Here is an 18,481-nt window from a genome sequence, read left to right on the forward strand (position 1 = left end):
GGGTGCCCAGGTATATAAATCTGTGCCACTGCTGAGTTACAAGGCCCCTTGGAAAGGGAACTGGCTGTTTTCTTAATGAAGATGCCAGAAGAGGCTGATGTATCTACTGATCATCTTATAGACGGGGACAAAATGCTTTATCTAGAGCATGTCATACGTTTTTGAAAGCCTCGCCGCACTGCCAGTAGCATATGCCGGGGAGGGGAGCAGTACTAGAGGCGGCTGGTGCGAGCCTCGCTGAGGTAATGATTTTTTTCCTTCCTCTCCATACAACTTGTTTGCAAACTGCAGGGTTAGAGCTAGAGATGTGAAAGAAAGAATTAGAGGAATTAGTCAGAAAAATCCACTCCCCTATTGAGCAACTGGAGTATTGCTTGCTGGACAAAGAACAACTCCTTGTGCTGTGCTGCTTTCCTCTTGCCTCTGTTTTGCTCCACACTCCAGTAAAGACGTGCCTTGCAACCTTAAAGAAACTCCCCGCTCTTCTAATATTTTCTCACTACTCTCTACCTATTTATAAAATTATGTCTTCTATTTTGGTGCCTTACTGTAACAATTTTTCAGAAATAGAGGTCTATGTGTCCGAGTTATGCACAGTAAGATTTTAAGATTTTTTCAACGTAGTTGTTATCTTCCTTGGTTCTTATATAGCACTCTGAATATATAGCTCCCCAGTTAGACAAAGTCTCCTATCGCTCTTTCTGGTTTATAAACATTTCATATGTGGGGGTCCTCGGTTTTACTTTTTTGAGTTGAAAGAAGAGCCTGTGGATGCAAACTAGCTTGTTTTCCCCAAATCTTCTTGGGCTCACTTTGCCTTTCGTGATTAAGCTGGCTGTAAGCTGCCATTGTTAGTTTGTTTTCCTCTTGGGGTACAGGCTGTTTTCTGTCTGCCAAACTGAAGAGGCTCAGCTCGCAACTGGAAGTGGAGACTGGGCTGTTGTCATTGATTTTTACATGGCAGATACTCTGGTGGTAGGCAGCCGGATCAAAATATGATGCAAGTACGTACATGGTCTTTAGAAGACTGTGGAGAGCAAAGGGGCAGATGTGGTGCAGCTTCAGATGGCTACCTCATCAAATCATTACTTTGATAAACTGCAAGCTACAAAATGCTAGATTGCCAGAACTATCAGCAGGGGAAGAAAGGTACTAGAAGTCAGATTTTATTGCCAGTTGCACATTTTAAATCTGGAGTTAACTATTGAAGTAAACAAAGTAATACCTGATTTTCTTCACAGTAATTGAGACCAGGATCTAATCCTATGCCCTGAGGAGGGATTGATAGTTCTCACTGCTGTTATGTTGTCCATATAAAACAGGAAGCTTAACAATAACCTGCCTGTGCACAGACATCTAAAGGGATAAATTCTTGCTCTTGGGATGCTGGTTTTGGGTTGGGAAGATGCCTGTTTGCTGGACCATTGCCACCTTGTTGAAATAGGTCTCCATTATCCCCTCTGTGCATGTATCTGAATTTGTTAGGGGATGTGAAGGACTCTGTTTTCCAGAGAAACTTCCCAGGGGGCTCCTAATACTACTTGAAACTATTATTTAGTGTTTCTGTGTGGCTATTATCCACCTCAGACACAGCTGCATTTCGATAGTGGGCAAAGTGATCAATACATACTGTATAAAATAATTATTATTTATTATTTATCGAGTGCTGTGAGTAGTCTGTCTGCTATGCAAAATGTAGAAAAAGACAAAAACCTTTGAATACATGATCAGAAGGGGAAGGAAAGGCACATAGCTTTCCAGTCTGTCCCCAGGGCAAACGCATTGCTAAGTGTCTGGTGTTGCAGCATGAGCATCGTATGCAAATTTTACAGGATCATAGGGTCTGGAGAGAGGGGCCAGAAGGTTAGATTTCTCACTTTTGGGTTTGTGTGCACTTCACGTCCGTGATGTTCCTGCCTGCTAATCCTCTTTGAGGTGGACTTTCAGCGTGATAACACATTAAAAAACATTGCATAGACGTTCCCCCCAGAAGGTACCTTGAATTACCGTGCTTACTGTGCTAGTGGTGATAAAATGATAAATAGCCGTATTTAGGATCTACACGCTGAAGGAAAGGCTGACCCCAGCGCGGCCGGTGGTGTCTGTCAGTTCCACCGCCTCCACTTTTACAAGCGAGGAAGGGAGCGGATAAAAAGTGAGAGAGGTTTGTCCCAGGTAACAGGGGAGCTTCGTGGCTGGTTTAAATGCAACAGGCAGTGTCTAAACTGACTTGAAATAGCCAGCAGGCTTGGGTCAAACTCTCAGCTAGAAGCGAAAAATCTTTGTGAACTTCGAGGCTTCTGGGGGGATGGCGGAGGTGATCGTCCGAGGGCGGCGTTACCTCCGGCTCGGCCGGCAGGTCCCCGCTTGCTGGGCTAGCGGCGGTACACACCGGCTGTGCCGGGACCAGGCGGCCAAACCCACCCCCTTGCTGAGCCGGCCCGGCGAGGCGGGCGCCGACGGGGCCGGGGGCAGAGGGAAGCCTCCGACCCCTCTCCCGGGGGCAGGCGGCGGCTCCGCCGCGGGCGCGGGAAGAGCAGCCCGGCGCAGCCCTACCGCTCCTGCCCGGGGCCGTGCCCGCTGCCGCGGCCGGGCGGCCGGCGGCGGGGGGCTGGGGCGCGGGCCCGCGGTCTCTTTAAAAGCCGGGGCCGGGCCGGGCGGGCGCGGCGGCAGGGGGCGGCGGCGGCGGCGTGTGCGGGGCTCGGGCTGCTCCGGCACCGCGGCGCGCTCAGCCCTGCGCAGCTCCGCCCGCGGCTCGGCTCGGCACCGCCAGCCCAGCCCAGCCTCCCCGGGACCCCCGCCAGCCTCCGCGGCTGGGGCCACGCTGGAGCCCCCTGCCCCGCGGCGGAGGCGAGCCGCGAGTTGGCGCGGCGGCCGGCGTCCGCCCGGCTGCGGAGGTGAGAGGGGGCGGCGGGCGGGGGGCGGCTCGGCACGGCGGGGACTGGCCGCCCGGCCGGCGCCGCGCAGCTCCGCGGGTGGGTTTCTCCTGACCCCCCTCACGACAACTGTTTCGGATCGTTTTCCCTCCCTCTCCCCGCTCGCGGTGGCCCGGCGGGGCTGGCGCTGCCCGCCCGGGCGGAGTGGGCGCGCACCGACCCCCGGGGACGCTCCGGCCCCGGCTCCGCTCGCCCGACTTCTGGGGAAATCGCAGTTCCCGCGGCGGGGCTTTTCGGAGTGGAAAATGGGGGGGCTTCGCGAAGAAGAAGAAGACACTACGCCGAGTTACAGCAGGGAGACGCTTAGAGAGAGCCTGCTGGTTGATTAAAGCTTAAGGATTTATCTTTCGAAAAAATATTAATGAGGAAAGAAGAGGGGCTGAAGATGAAAGTTTTTTTTTTTTTCTTTAATATCTTTTTCTTCTTCCAAGTCTTCGGATCTATTACAGTAGCGCTTTTCCTCCCCGCCTTCCATTTGTTTGTATTAATGATTTAGTAGCCGTCTTGCCTGAAAACTTCCACCGTGAGCGACTGCTGTGGGTTTTCAGGCAGTCAGTGACCTTAAAGGTTGGTTCAATGCTTTCTTCGTGCAAGATGTATGTGAAATAACCACTGTGGTGGTTTGTGTGTTTTTTTTTTTCCTGTCAAAAAATATCCACCTGCTTTATAATTTAAAAGAAAACATCATTCAGCCAGGGAGTGATGTAATTCTCCTACCTAAGGGCACTGACTCTGGTGCTTTGCAGGTGACTTGTCTTTTGCTTACTCTTTAAATTTATTTTAATTGCAGCCTTTTGTAGCTAGGAAGTAACATATTTAACCACTGCTCTTTGAGGATGCATTTTGTTAAAATTGAAATCTTTCTCTTTCAAAAATTTTTGTTCCTGATTTCTCCTCCCCAAATAAAACAATAAAAAAGATTAGGCGTGAGATCAGCGGCAGAAAAACCAAAGGATCGGGGAGGCAGAAACCAGGCTAAAAGCATCAAATTGTTTATAAAAAGGACACTTTCAGCCTTTCGCTTTTCCAAGCTCTCTTTCTACATTTCCGTGGTCAAACCGTTCAACGCTTCATTGCAAATAGTTTTAAGGAATTATTTCTGTTTTTCCTAAATATTAATTGTTCCTCCTGTATCTTTTTACTGCACACAATTGTTCCATGATAAGCTCGGAGCCCTCCTAAAAAGGTGGATATTGTAACGACCGCTCACCAATACCTGCTTATTGCATATTTTGAAGGGGTGAATTCTTAACTAAACCAATAAAGAGTAGAAGAGAGATGTTGACTAGGTGGAAGAAAAATTGATCACAAAAGGTTTTGTTTGCCGTGATGATAGTTACTAATTGTAACGTGAACCAGAAGGGTGTTACGTCTGTCACTGGTTTAAGTTAAAATGGTCATCGGTGTTAAGTTGGGCAAGTTTATCTAAGGCTTAGTAGTATTTTGGGGGGAGGAGGTTGCAGGGATTATTGCTCTTGATTTTGGGACTGGACGCGCTTTATCAGCTGAACGAACGAGATTATTGTATATACATAATTTTCCATTTCTCTATCGGTTTGCTTTCAGTCTTTGGCAGTTTCTTAAACACTCGAACAAAGTATCTCGTTTTTGGGAGCAGGGAGGTGCAGCTGGGGACAATGGAAGTTTGGGGATAATGGGAGCAACAGGACTGTATTTAATTAAAAAAAACAGAAAAAAAAAAAAAAAGGAGTTAGGAGGTGAGGATTCTCTTTCTGGAGCATTCGGGCACCTTCCAGTGGGGTATGTCTCTAGGCTTTTAATTATTTATTTCACTTTTGTCCTTTAAAAAATGAAGTAGAACAAAACCAAAATGAAACGAAACAAAATTAGAATAAGTGTTGAAAAATAAATAAATAAAGCCCAATACTTGATTTCATCATCCTGGTGGTGATGGCTTCTCGATAGCAGCGATATCTGCCGATATCACCCCTGTTCCATGGCTGTAGCCTGGCCTCATTTTACGCTGCGTTTCCACTGAACATGTTGATGTGCTGCTGCTTATATAAGGGGAAGAACAAATTCAAGCGGATTAGTGCTTGGGATTTTGAGATCGGCTCCCCAGATCGTGTTGTGGGTTTTTTTCCTTTCCTTGGGGGAGCTGATGGGGGAAGGCTGGAGAATGACGGGAGGGAGTGAGATCGGGATGTGTGGTTGGGGAAAGATGGGGGTGATGCGGGGAGCAGCTTATTCGCATAATGTCTGCGCTGCGTCCCTTTTTCTTCCCTTTTCATAAAACCCGTTATCTCTAAAAACACATTATTCTTCAGCCCAGTCTAAAAAAAAAAAAATAGTGGGAGGGGTTATCATAGCGAGGGGGTTTGGTATGGGAGTCATTAGACCCACTGCTGCAAAACCAAGATACAGAAATCCATCTGCACCAACATTTCGGGGGGAGGGAGGGCGTAGAGAGGGGGGAAGGGACGGATTGTCTCTCTTGGATTAGCGAAGTGGAGCTTTGTATTCTTCGTTTTCCTCCCGATTTTCTGCCATTTCCCTCCATTCCCCCCCATCCGCACACCCGCTTTCCTCCTCCCAGCCCCCACCCCCCTGAAGGTTTCTCGTCCCTTGACGAGAAAATTCTGTGTTACATCCTGATGGCTCTGCGGCTTTTTTTTTTAGTGCATCACAACAGTGGCACGATGACCTTTGCTTCATGCCATGCAGATTCGAGTTGCCGATAGGGCTGTGACCGCAGCTTGGGCACACGTGCACACGCTCGTACACCTCTAGTCACGTACCTAGGACAGGCCGTGATTTAATTCCCGTTTTTGTGTGTGTGTGTCTTTGTGCATGTGTGCGTGCGGCTGATAAACATTGGCAGAGGGTAGGGAGCGCAGTAAATGCCAAAGGCACGTCCATCCATTTCGCCAGCCCATCTCACCGCTCTCTTTTCCCGGACATTGTGTCACACATCATGAGATTTTTGTGTCGCGGAGGGGTGTGCCCGATGTGGATGGCAGGGGCCTGGGGCTTGGAGGGACTGTGTGTGTCTGTACTGGGGAGGGAGGAATGGGGCGGGGGGGGAATGGACCTGACAATGCTAATAACATTATTTTGGTCAAATGAATGTCTGGTGATAATGATTCAGTGTAACCATCCGTGAAATACATGCTTGCGACACACTAGAATAAAGGTTACTCCAGGGAGCTCCGGCAGAGCCAGGGATGCTCGGGGGAGTGAGCCATCCCCTTGATGGGGGAAACAAAATTCATAAGCACCCCAGGCCCCCTCCCTTCCCAACGCCTCCTTGCATGTCCGAGCTGGAGGGCATTGCGCTGGAGAGAGGGGGTGGGCTGCACTGGAGCCAGGACCAAACAAAGCCTTCCTGCCTCATCTTCCCGTGCCATCCTCCCTTGCCCTCTTTGAGCTTATCCATACCATTGATCCAGACGATACAGGAATATTGCCATTTCCATGCCGTCCCTGCCGGAGGCTGGAGGGTGGTGAATTGAGTTGGGGGGTGGAGGGGGGAGAGCTCCTTGTGCTTCTTTTGTAGGATGTGCATGAGAGCTATGGCTTTTTGGGTCTGAGTAGAGCAGGGAAAAGGCTGTGGAGGAGAGCAAAGAATGATGAGAGTCCATTCCTTCTTCCCCCCCAGCTAGAACATTGTGAAGGACCTGGCAAGCCTCAGCGGCTGGCTGCAGGTGGCTGGTGCGTAGGGTGGGGGGGAGCTGAGGCAGCAAGAGGGAGGCTATTTCTGGGTTTCAGGCAGGCCAGGACCCTCTCCAAGGCTCGCAGACCTGCTCAGCACCCCCTTCTCTGGGTGCGAAGGACCTCCTTTCTTGGTCACGGGCTGCTTGCACCCAGGCAGAGGGCAGCTGGGGGAGGAAGGTGCTCCTGCGGTTCTGCCAGCCGCTGCTTCTCATCTCCTGCGTGTGGCTGCGCCTGCTCTGAGGTCTCCATGTTTCTGGATCTTTCCACTTCATGGAGCAGTAGCAGAAGCTGAATAAATAGATCTGTCCAGGGCTATTATTGTTTGCCTTTTGCTTTTCTCCTTTCTCTCTGACCTTGAGGTGCAATGGTAACCTACAGCCAGGAAGATAGGGCAGGGGCGTGTCCAGTGCCCCACACTGTTGGTGTGGGTGATGCCCAGAGAGATGCCAGTTTTCCCCACTCCTCTGCTTTGTGCTTACTGGAGCCAATCTTGCCTCAGCTGCCCAGCTTCACCAGTACTTACTTTTTGATCTCTCCCTGCCCTCCCCTTTACCCTGGTCCCTTCAGAAAGGTTGTCGTTCTGCAGCTCCTATGCCTGTGGACCAGTCGTGGCTGCTGCCGAAGATGATGCAGTGTCCAGCTGAGCAATTTGCAGAGGATGCTGCAGGGCCAATGTGCCCATTCTCCCCTGGAGACTGCCTCCCTGGTGCCCTGCAGGGTCAAGGTGGGCCCTGGTTTTATGGTTCCTCCGTTTCCCCAGCGAGTAAGGTATTGGTGTGTTCTCATGGTGCAGTGACCCTCTGTTTATGAATTACTTGTTAGCAGGAATAGAAAAGGTTGGAAAAAAGTGTTATTGTAGGTAAACTTCAACGATTGCAATGTGAGTTTTGTAGCTCACCAGTCCCTGACTGTGGTGCTTTGTCCTTCCTCAAGCTTGGACAGCCAATGGAGCAGAGGGAAGGTCACATAGCGCTGGAACTTACTCCTGACCCTGCGTTACTTGCACCCTTGAAGTGAGAGGGGAACTCGGTTCTTGCAGAGCATTTGAGGGGTGAGAGGTGGTGCCAGACATAATTTGTGGTAGCGATGATGGTAGATTTTAAGACTGAGTCCCTGTGCAAAAAGGAAACAAGTACGCCTCCTCCCTCTTCAAGCAAGTTACCAAGCCATCAGGTGCAGACAGCTCTTTGTGTGTTAGGATTGTGTTTAAACTCTCAACCAGGAGGACACCTTCAAACTGCACAAGATCGTCTGGCATATTCCTGGGAAGGGAGAATTTAGTCCCTTTCTTGTTGTAGCAGCAGTGGTATTTTGGTGGATCTACTGAACTTGCTTTTGTTTTCTGCAGCCTCCTCCAGGGCTCTTGAGTTTATCTGTCTTGAGAAGTGAAGTATATTTTGCCTCGCTGACCTGTTTTCCTTTGCCCGTTCATCAGCTCTGTGCTCTGGGCATGTGCAGGTGGATGTCTGGCTGAGCTGTGGTATGCTGTATCAAGAATAAGAACACATAGTGATCTGGCCAGGAACAGCTTGAAGGAGCCAGAAGCTTTGTGATGACCAAAAGCCAGGAGAAGAGATGGCCTCTGACAATAATTCAAGAGACGTGGTGTTTAATTTAAAAACAAAATGCATCTAACTTTTTCTGCCCCTGCCCCTACCAGCACAAAGAGGAGACAGGCTGTATTTTGGGACTATTTCCAATGCATCTGGAGCCAGAAATTACCCAAAGTTTGGTTAAGCTTTGGAAGTTTTTGTCAGCTGTCTTCTCCCCCTCATCCCCCTCTTCTTGTTAATAGCAGAGTCTGTCAGTCTAGCAGAGCTGACTCTTAATTCATACAGCAAGTGATGAGGAAGATATTTTGCATTTCGGAAACCGAGATGCTGGAGGGATTGGTAGCTTCTTGAAACCAGCACGCTACATAATCTTGACTCGGGTCATCTGCTTTTTCTTTTCTTTGGTTTCTCCTCACGTGGGCATGGACAAAGGCAATTAATGGGTGTTAAGGACTCTGAGAATCAAAGATATGGTGTTTTGACCTCTCACCACCAACCCAAGCAGCCACACCAAGACATGGTTGTTAAAAGACAGCATGGGAGAAGTTTGTTCTGCCTTTCTCCTTGTTTTGTGAAGTGGATGGCATTTTTAGTGCCCTGCGTTTGTACCTTTCTTTTTTTTTTTTTTTTGCATGGAAGAGCCATGACTTTGGGTTGAGCTAGCTGGAGTATGGTTTTACTGAGGTCTAGTAGGGATGAAGTGTGGTGTCGCTGTAGCGGCATGCTTGAAAAGTTGCGCAGTAAGACTCCTAGTGGAAATATGCCAGTGGTGTCAAAAGATCCTGCATTTTTCCTTAAGGGAAGGTGGGCATACAATTTCTCCTGTTGCCGTTCACAGAGAAAGGTGCTCTCTGAGCCCTGTGGACAGCTGTTGGGAATTGTACACCACGCAGCCAGCTTGGCAGAGCCCTCTGTCTCGGCTAAAGCCTGCAGCCTCTCAGGACTCCGGGCTGCCGCAGGCATCACCATGTGGCTTTGCAGAGGGTGGTGGAGGTGTGCCCACAGCCAGCAGAAGTTCAGCTCTGTCTGAAATGTGGCCCCTTGCTACAGAGCGGATTGGCCCTTCATCGGCCTTGCTTCCCCGTGTCTCTTAGAGCTTTCCCCTTGTCTCTCACAGCCCTGTGCCTGAATTCTTTCCCAGGCGTGCTCCCCTGCCTGTTTCTTGTCTGCTGGCAGCAGGAGTGAGCTGAGGTGTTGGGAAGGTGATGTCAGGGATGACGGGGGCTCTGTCAGTATACCTGTCATCTCTCAGCAGTGTGCTCAGCTCCTGTCCTTTCTGAATTCCTTTCCTCTGCCCTTGATGGTGAGGGATGGCTTATTTCAAACACAATCTGCTTGTGTCATTCCTGGCCCTGCCGCTTGTCATCCATCACATCATGGGAACTAATTAACGTTAGTAGCTTTGGATGCTGGGAATGACAGTGCTGGGATAGTTAGACTCTTTCAAAGATCCTGAAGTCTCCCTTCATAACTAGGGCACTCCAGCCCGGGAGTTCATGGACTCTGTTGTCTCTTGCCCGCAGCACCAACCCTGTAGTGAGGGTGCCTGTGTGTTTAGCAGGAGGGTGCCCAAGGCCTAGGCCTGCCTCGTAATGCCCTTGACAGTGCTGCAGCATCTGCTGCGTCCAAGTACCTCCCAGCAGCCGGATGAGAGCCAAGGAATGGGATAGAATAATAATTGATGAGGATAGGGGGAGGTATGATGTAAACCTTTTGAAGCTGCCGGTAGCTTCTCCACTGCCTTTGGGTACATATAGCTGCACGTAGTCCCAGAATTTGTGAGTTTGACCCTGGGAGCATCCTCTGCTCGTGGCAAAGCATACTGTCCTGTTTCCTCTGTGCTGCTGATCCTGTTGCTGTGTTGATGGGGGGAATCGGTGTGCTGCTCCTATGAGGATGGCAGGATTAAAGGTGAGGCATCGGTCATACAGTGAGGTGACCGAGAGAGCACTTGCTCCCCTTCTCCCTCTATTTTCTGTCTTTTCTGCTGTTGTGAACCACTTCTAAGGAGGGGAAGAGTCCCATGGGGATGGAAAGGAAGGTAACTAAGCAAGAGCATGAAGTTTGCTGGCAGCTGAAGGAGGATGAGGAGAGGAAGAACTCTCCAGTGGAGTAACTGTCTGATGGGACTGGCTGCATCTGCAGAGCAGGGAGGTGCTGGCTTTGTTTCAGTCTGCTGTTGCAGCCCATTTTTTTTCCAATAATGTGTTAATTAAACATTGATTTCAGGGGAAAAAAGAATCTGCTTGAACTGCAGAAACTAAATGGAGTGTGAAGGAACGGGATCTGGTAAGGGATATGTGGAAGGACCTTCTGTCAGCTGTCTTCATGACCAGTCATGGAGGCGAGCAAGGAACGGGCTGGGGAAAAACCTGTTCACTTAGAATCCTTCACTCATCTAAAGGGGCAATCCTGTTTCTTCTGTAACTGCACGGTTTTCAACTGATGCATGCTAGAGAATTACAAGGTAGTGAACTCTATTCTCTTATGAAATATAAGTAACAAAATACTTCATTTTTTATTAAAAAGTAAATTGGAAGAGATATTTTTTTTCAAGGCATGTTAATGTTCAAGAGGCTTTCTGTTCAGTTTGGCACTCCCCTGATTTTCTACTCTTGTAGTTACTGTCACATCTGTAAATTAATTAAGCTGTGGTGCAAGTTAAGACACCAGTTATAATGGTGTACTTGCTCTCGTTACTTGCGGATACCTGGCAGCTGAACTGACCTTCGTTTACTGCATGTGGATAAGTCAGTCACTGAACATGGGTGTAAGATTGTGATGTGCACATTTAGCATTTTCTCTTCTGATCCTCAGAGCACTGGAAGGTGAGACAAGATGGAGATATCTCCCTCCCTTGCTTGGTTGGACTCTCTTCTGTTCATTAGACTGGAAGAGCCAGTGGGAGGCTATGCTGCCCTCCTTTTGTACTTCCAGGTGTTAGGAATGCATAGGGAAGATAAGAGTCCTTGCTGTAGTCTCAGATCTTATATGGAATAAACCCCTCTGCTGATGTGAGCAATATATTCTTATGGCGTTAAACAGTTTGATTTGAATTACTTTGACCGCTGTGCTTTCTGCCTTTGCTAGTTCTGGGAAATAATGGAAAGGAGGGAATAACCTGCCTGACCTTTCTGAGCATTGCAGAAGTCTGAATTAAAGTAATCTTGCAAAGATCTTCGCCAGTTCATGCAATAAGTGAAATGGCAGCATTGTCCTGTGAAGGAACCTGTCCTGGCTGCTAAATTCCTTTGTGCATCATCTGCAATATCAGACTACAGAAGGATCTGCTGTAGCATCAGGACATGTTTGAAAAGGAGCAGATTAAGCCAAGGAGCAACTCTTTTCTAGGAAGATTTTTGACCTGTTGATGGCTGGTGGAACCTACAGAATGGCTGAGGTTGGAATCGACCTCTGGGTGTCATATGATCCACCCCCCTGCTCAAGCAGGGTCACCTAGAAAAGGTGACCACCCCCAGATGGCTTTGGAATATCTTCAAGGAGGCAGACTCCACAACTTCTCTGGGCAACCTGTGCCAGGGGCTTGGTCACCATCACAATTAAAAAAAGTGTTTGCTGATGTTCAGACAGGACCTCCTGTGTTTCAGTTAGTGCTCATTGCCTCTGGTCCTGTCACTGGGCAACACTGAAAAGAGCCCAGCTCTGTCATCTTTACACCCTCCCTTCAGGTATTTATATACATTAATAAGATCCCTTCTGAGTCTTTTCTTCTACAGGTTAAACAGTCCCAGCTCTCCCAGCCTTTCCTTGTATGAGAGATGCTCTTAATCCTCTTTGTAGCCCTTTGTTGGACTCTTCCCCATTATGTCTGTCTCTTGTACTGGGGGGTCCAGATCTGCACACAGTACTCCAGGTTTGGCCTCACCAGTGCTGAGTAGAGGGGAAGGATCCTCTTCCTCAACCTGCTGGCAACACTCCTAATGCAGCCCAGGGTACAAGTAGCCTTCTACTGTGCAAGGGCACACTGCTAACTGATGTTCAATCTGGTGTCTGCCAGGTCTCCCAAGTCCTTCTCTGCAAAGCTGCTTTTCAGCTAGGTCATGCTGATGTATGACCGGTGAACATCACTACAGCAGTATGGAATGTCAGCAGAGCAGGGAGGATGGTCCTTCAGTATTAACTTAAGAAGCAGAAGTCTGGAGTTCTTTCCCAGAATGCATCAAACCAGTTTTTGATACTAATCATCGCTTTCTCCATCCACTGAAAGTTCAAAGTTATAATTTATCAAAGCATTATGAGTTCCTTCAAAGTAAGGCTTCATGTATCTGAGAATGGAATAGAATAGTTCCAGTTGGAAGGGACCTGCAATCATCACCCAAGTCCAACTGCATGACAACTTCAGGACAGACAAAAGCTAAAGAATATTATTAAGGGCATTGTGCACATGCTTCTGACAGGCATGGGGCATTGACTAACCCTCTAGGAAGCCTGTTCCGCTGTTTGGTCATCTTCTCTGTAAAGACAAGTTTCCTAGTATCTGATCTGAACCTCCCCTGGTGGATCTTTGAAACCATTCCTACATGTCCTGTCACTGAATAGCCGGGAGAAGAGATCAGCATCTCGCTCTCCAGTTCCCCTCCTCAGGAAGCTGTAGAGAGCAGTGAGGTCGCCTCTCAGCCTCTTTTTCTTGGAACTAGGCAAACTCGGAGTCCTCAGCCACTACTCGTAGGACATGCCTTCCAGCCCTTTCGACAGCTTTGTTGCTGTCCTCTGGATGCAGTCAAGTACCTTAATATCCTTTTAAATTGTGGGAGAGAGATATGCCATTTTCTTGAATTGTTCTGTTACTACGTCCAGTTACACACTGCGATCTTTTTGCAGACCATGAAGCAAATAAATTTTAAATTATTGGTTCTTTTCACTTTTTTTGGGGACAGAGATGGGGAATGCAGGCATCCTGTGATGGTACTAAGGCCACCCTTCTCAAGGGACTCTGTGTGCCTGATATTGCATTGAAGTCCTGGAATCAAAATCTGCTGGCTTATCTGGTCAGCTCATGCAGTATTTTGAAAGAGGGTATGATATAGTATAATTTCAGGTATATGCATTTAAAATACCTTCAACATATCTGGAAATCAAATATTAAAGGCTTTATGAGAACATCCAAGGGAACAAATTGATCCTTGATGTAATTTCGTGTAAATCATTAATTGAAAAAGTATTGAGGGTGTATCTAACAACAGTGGACCAAAAGGAATAATTTTTTTGAGCCGGGTCTTAAGGATTTAGCTCCATATAATTAGTTTTTTTAATGTGTCCCTTGTCTTCCTTGTTGATTGGTATGACCTAGTTAATGAGTTGCTAGCAGCTTTGGTACTAGGTTGGGTCATAGAGTGACATGGTGCATGGTGTGTTACAGTACTTTTTTGGCAGTGGACTGTTAGTTTCATTGAGTAAATGTGTTTTATGAGGCTAGAGTGAGCTACTGTTTGTTTACTAAGACTACAGCATGTCAGGTGGAAATGCAGAGTGAAAAGGGAGTAACAAATTAATAGACTTTTGATAAGACAGTAACTCTTTTAAGAAGTTTGCTGGAACACAGCAGTTCTTCCTTCCATGCTCTCTCTATTGCTGGAGTGTAACATGAGGCAGGAAGTTGATCTGCTTGCTTGGCACAACATAGGTCATATACATAAGAAACTGGAAAATGGTCTGAATTCAATAGGAAGAAATTTATGAAAGACAAATGAGAAGTACTGCACTTGGGAAGGTGAAATCTAATGCCTACATGTAAAATGGGGGATAACAAGCCAGGCAACGGAACTGTAGGAAAGGATCTGCGAGGCACTACAGTGAGTCAGAGACTGAATGTGAGTCAACAGTGTGGTGACATGGCAAAAAAGCAAATCTCATTTCAGGGTATATTTAACAGGAATGTCACGTGTAGCACACAGGCAGTAGTTTTTCTACTCTAGCAGCCACTGCTGAAGCCACAGCAGAGCGCTGTGTCCAGTGTGAGCAGCAAAACCAGAAGCAGTGGAAGGAGGTGAGGAGAGGGCAGCCAGAGAGGAGAGGCTCTGAGAACCGGGTTGGTTTAGCCTAGAGAGAAGATTGATGAGGGACATGAAAAATCCTCCAATATTTGAAAGCTGCTTTTAAGAAGACAGTGATTAATTGTTCTTGGTGTCTACTGGGGATAAGACAAGAAGTAATCAGCTTAATTTGTAGCAAGGAAGATGTGGAGATAGGCGCTAGGAAAAGCTTTATGAGTATTTGGATAGATAAGCATGAAAACAGCTTCCTGAGAGAGGTTGTAGTGCCCTAACACAGTGAGTTTTAAGAGCAGATGGGACAGAGAGACACCAAATGCTCTCTAGGTTGTTTTATTATAGTTTTGACTGATTCAGAAGGGGATTGGACTGCCTGAATTCTTGATGCCTGGTCCCAACACCTCTTGCACTCCCTGAAAGGCAGGCTTCTCCCCTCACTGGCTGTTGTGGTGGAAGCATGGGGAGGCAGGGCCAGGGGGAAACGCTCCCTCTGCAAATGCCCATGCAGCACCTTCCATGCCCCTGGCACGATCCAGTTTTAGAGTGCATGTCCCAAAAAGGCCTGAGAGAGCTTGTGCATTTGACAGTATTGCGTTAGTATCCAGCACTGTAAGCCTTTCTATTTCTGCAGCTTACAAACAAACAAAGGGCTGACCCAGCTTTCTGCATCCTCGTAACTAGGAAATGGAAGTTATTCGAGACGCTTATCCTAGTTGCTGATGAATTTACACTGGGAAGATTTGGAGAAATAATTTGGAGATGGAAAAGACGACTTACACTTCTGCTTTCACCTGTTGAAAACCACTGCAGGTTTGTATGGTGTGTTGTAGTTGCTACAAGATGATTTTTCTGTGCTATTCCATGAAATGTAGTGGGTCAGGGCAAAGGATTTTCCTCTCTGCAACATCTTCTTCTGATTGCCTAAAGCAGAGTAGTGTGGATTAGGCATTGCAAGGAGGTGCGTTAGTACCTGGTGATTTTGAGAAGAGGAAGCCTAACACCCGATTCAGTGAAGACGTACTTCAGAACTTATGAAAGGGGCTCGTGGTGCTTCCAGAGAGGAGGATGTTGCACAGGGAGTGGGGCTCTTCCATGAGGATTCAGCAAAACCTTTCAGTTGCTACTAGAAAGTAATCCAAGACATACGATGTGGTGTGTTACTTCTATCTTTTCCTGAATCTTAGCTTTACGTGAATAGCCTGTCTGGAGCCTTTTGGGCCTAGGACTGAATTTCTGAGCATCTCCAGTGCAGAGAGCCAGTTCCCCTAACAAACCTTCTCAAAGGAGGAAGTTACTTCCTTTTAGTTTAACAGAACGCCCAGGAATATATGCTTGTTGAGCTTGGACAGTGTTGGGCTTGGCCACTATGCATGTGCAATTTATAGTATAACCATTTTCTGCTTTTCTACATAAACTTGTAACCACAGGCTCTTGCCATTCTTCAGAGTGAGTGGAGGATGAAGATATTATCCCCTACTTCTTGGCACTAGAAGTGAGTCAGGGTTGACACACAAAAGTAGGAGGCAACAGTTTGTGTGTAGGAAGCTTGTTCTGTCCAAGGAAAACCTAAGGGTTATATGCAGGGTGTTAGTCCTGCTGCACTGCAAGACTGGTATCCTTCTGGAGCTGAGTTCACATGCACTCACCATTCAGAGCATCTGGAGAGCTCAGCAGATTCAGGCCTCAAGGGATGACTGGTGAAATGGTCGAAGGTAGGTTGGGATGTAATTATTTGATTATGAGGCCCCATATTGCACCAAGTAGTAATTGTTTATGAACACTGCTGTGAAGTCAGGAGGGAAACATTCCAGCCGAAGGAGATAGTAAGATATAACCCAATTGTTGTTGTTATTATTATCCCTGCCTATTGTGGTAGCACCTACACAATCCTGGTTCAAATGCAGGGCAAAAAATGTTCCCTGCCCCAAAGAGCTAGCAAGCTAAAGATGAGACAGGAGACAACAGATGGACACAGATAACTGGAGGAGTACAGAAAAACAAAGATTGGTCAGCAGGATGGGTGGTATGATAGAATGTTGACAGCTTAGCTGTTGTCAAGCTTTCTGTAGGCACGTAGCAAAGGATTACAACAATAATTCAAACTGTGACCTTTGCTTCAGAGTTTTTTGTGTGTGCATCTTCCATCTGTTTTATTTAAACAGCTTAATTCTCACTTGATTAGGTTTTTCTGTTTCAAAACTTTTCATCATTCGTCTGATGTAGGTAGGGAGACACACTGGTCCAGCAATGAAGTGTCCACTGGAGTTTTGAAGGGAAACTGTAGGTTTTTTATTACAGAAAAAGAATGAGACAGTAAGCACAGGATTTGGATGCTGTGTGTCTAAAAGGATGCTGGGAAAAGACTGACAGATCTCAACAGGATGAATATCCAGCATTAAATGTGGCATAAAGCAAGAGGTTTGTTGGCCGCAGTGGAGTCTTACCAAGGGGATGCAAAAACTATCTAATGCCATTCACAGGCAGCAGTTCTCTGTGTATAGGTTATGCCTGTGGTGCTGTATATTGGTGCGGGAGTGCCTGAAAGCGTGGAGGGCTCCGGTTCAGCCGCACAGTGAGCAGTTGTTCCAGATGTGTGGCTGTACCACACTGCTGGGGAACTTGGGCATGCTTGGCCTTGGGGGCTTTGCCTGTGCTAGTGTCTGCATTCACATGTGTGTCTTGTTTTGGGTGTTACCTTGAGAGGGCCACAAAATGCAAGGGTAGACATCAGGTAATTTTAGGGTGCCCTTCTTTCTGAATTTGAACTTATCAAGTAAATTTGTGTGGTGCTGTGAGGTCCTCTGTCTTTTACTTTGTGGTTTGTGATCATCACACAGTATGCAACATCAGGCATGTTATAAATGTGCCTCCTATTAACCCTTACATTGCCAACATCCATCTCTCACTTTGGCCTGCCATGCCATTTATTATTCAGCAGCCCAGAAGTGATTGTGGGACATTAGATGTAGCTGCATGTTTTATGGAGTGTGTGTAATGATGAGTAGTTAAAATGGTCTAAAACTTAAAGCTTGAACTGTGCAATCAAGTCTTATTTAAGTTATTCTGGGTGAAGTGGTTGCCAGGAATCCTCCAGTACAGACAAGCCGCAGAATTATAGGACCTTTAGTGCTAGAACACATTTTTTGGGCAAGCGTTTGTCGAAACATTAGTTGGCTGTTTTGGGGTTTATTCCTGGCTCTACTACAGAATTCTGTGTACCTTTGGAAACAAGTAATTAAAAGCACTGTGTTTTTTGGCTCATAATGTCTCCATGCTTCAGTTTGTCCTTTATGTTCACTTAATGGATGGTGAAGTTTCATAGCTGCCTGTAGAGTTTTTGGGTTGGGAGCTGAAGGGTGTGGAGAGCGTGGACCAAATATTCAGCTCTTCTTGAGCTGAACATACCTGGCTCTCCCAGTTTCTTTGCATATCATGCTCTAGCCCCTAACCGTCAGCACAGTTCTTGCAGTGGTGGAAGCTAAGCATATACTGAACTGTGCTGGCGAAAGCATAGACAGCAGGTCAAGGGATGAGATTATTTCCCCCTACTCAGCACTAGTGGCATCGTGTCTGTTTAATGTGCCCAGTTCTGGGCTCCCCAGTACAAAAAAAGACAGACAAAATGCAGCAAGTTCAGCAAAAGACACCTGAGGAACATCATTAGTAACTAGCTGCCATTGGCTTGTACCACTGACCACTAGCCTTTGAGAACAGTGGTCCAGTCAGTTTTCTGTGTGCTTGGCAGTACGCCCATCTGGTCTCCAGCTGTCTGTAAATCGTGGAATCATAGAATATCTTGAGTTGGAAGGGACCCATAACGGTAAGTCCAACTCCCTGCTCCTTGTAGGAATACCTAAAACTAAACCATATGACTAAAAGGGTCATCCAGATGCTCCTTGAACTCTGACAGGCTTGGTGCCCTGACCACTTCCCTGGGGAGCCTGTTCCAGTGACTGACCACCCTCTCAGTGAAGAACCTTCTCCTAATGTCCAATCTGAACTTCACCTGGAGCAGCTACATACCATAAAGAAAATCTGGCTGTTTTTTGTTGTGTGGTGTGTTGTGTTTTGTTTTTTTTTTGTTTTTCCTTCGTAAATCCATGCTGGCTGTTCCCAGTCACCTTCTGGTCATTGGTGTGCCTGGAAATGGGTTCCAGGAGGATTTGTTGCATAACCTTCCTTGGAACTGATATTAGGCTGACCAGTCTATAATTCCCTGAATCTTCCTTCTTGCCCTTTTTGAAGACAAGTGCGACATTCACCTGTTTCCAATCATCAGGAGCCTCCTCCAGTCACTGTGACCTTT

The 18,481-nt window shown here is 47.2% G+C and overlaps 1 protein-coding gene across 1 annotated transcript in view; it reads left to right on the plus strand.

The window, feature by feature from the left end:
• Nucleotides 1-2,803: 2,803 nt before the first annotated feature.
• The window catches only part of NRXN3 (neurexin 3), a 1,053,133-nt gene continuing 1,037,455 nt past the window's right edge, over nucleotides 2,804-18,481 (plus strand). Inside the window, exon 1 of the mRNA XM_075425785.1 lies at nucleotides 2,804-2,897. The gene's annotated coding sequence lies outside the window, so the exon portion shown is untranslated. The remainder of the gene's footprint in view (nucleotides 2,898-18,481) is intronic.

This window comes from Opisthocomus hoazin, chromosome 7 (genome assembly GCF_030867145.1).
Source record: "Opisthocomus hoazin isolate bOpiHoa1 chromosome 7, bOpiHoa1.hap1, whole genome shotgun sequence".
Taxonomy (NCBI): Eukaryota; Metazoa; Chordata; class Aves; order Opisthocomiformes; family Opisthocomidae; genus Opisthocomus; species Opisthocomus hoazin.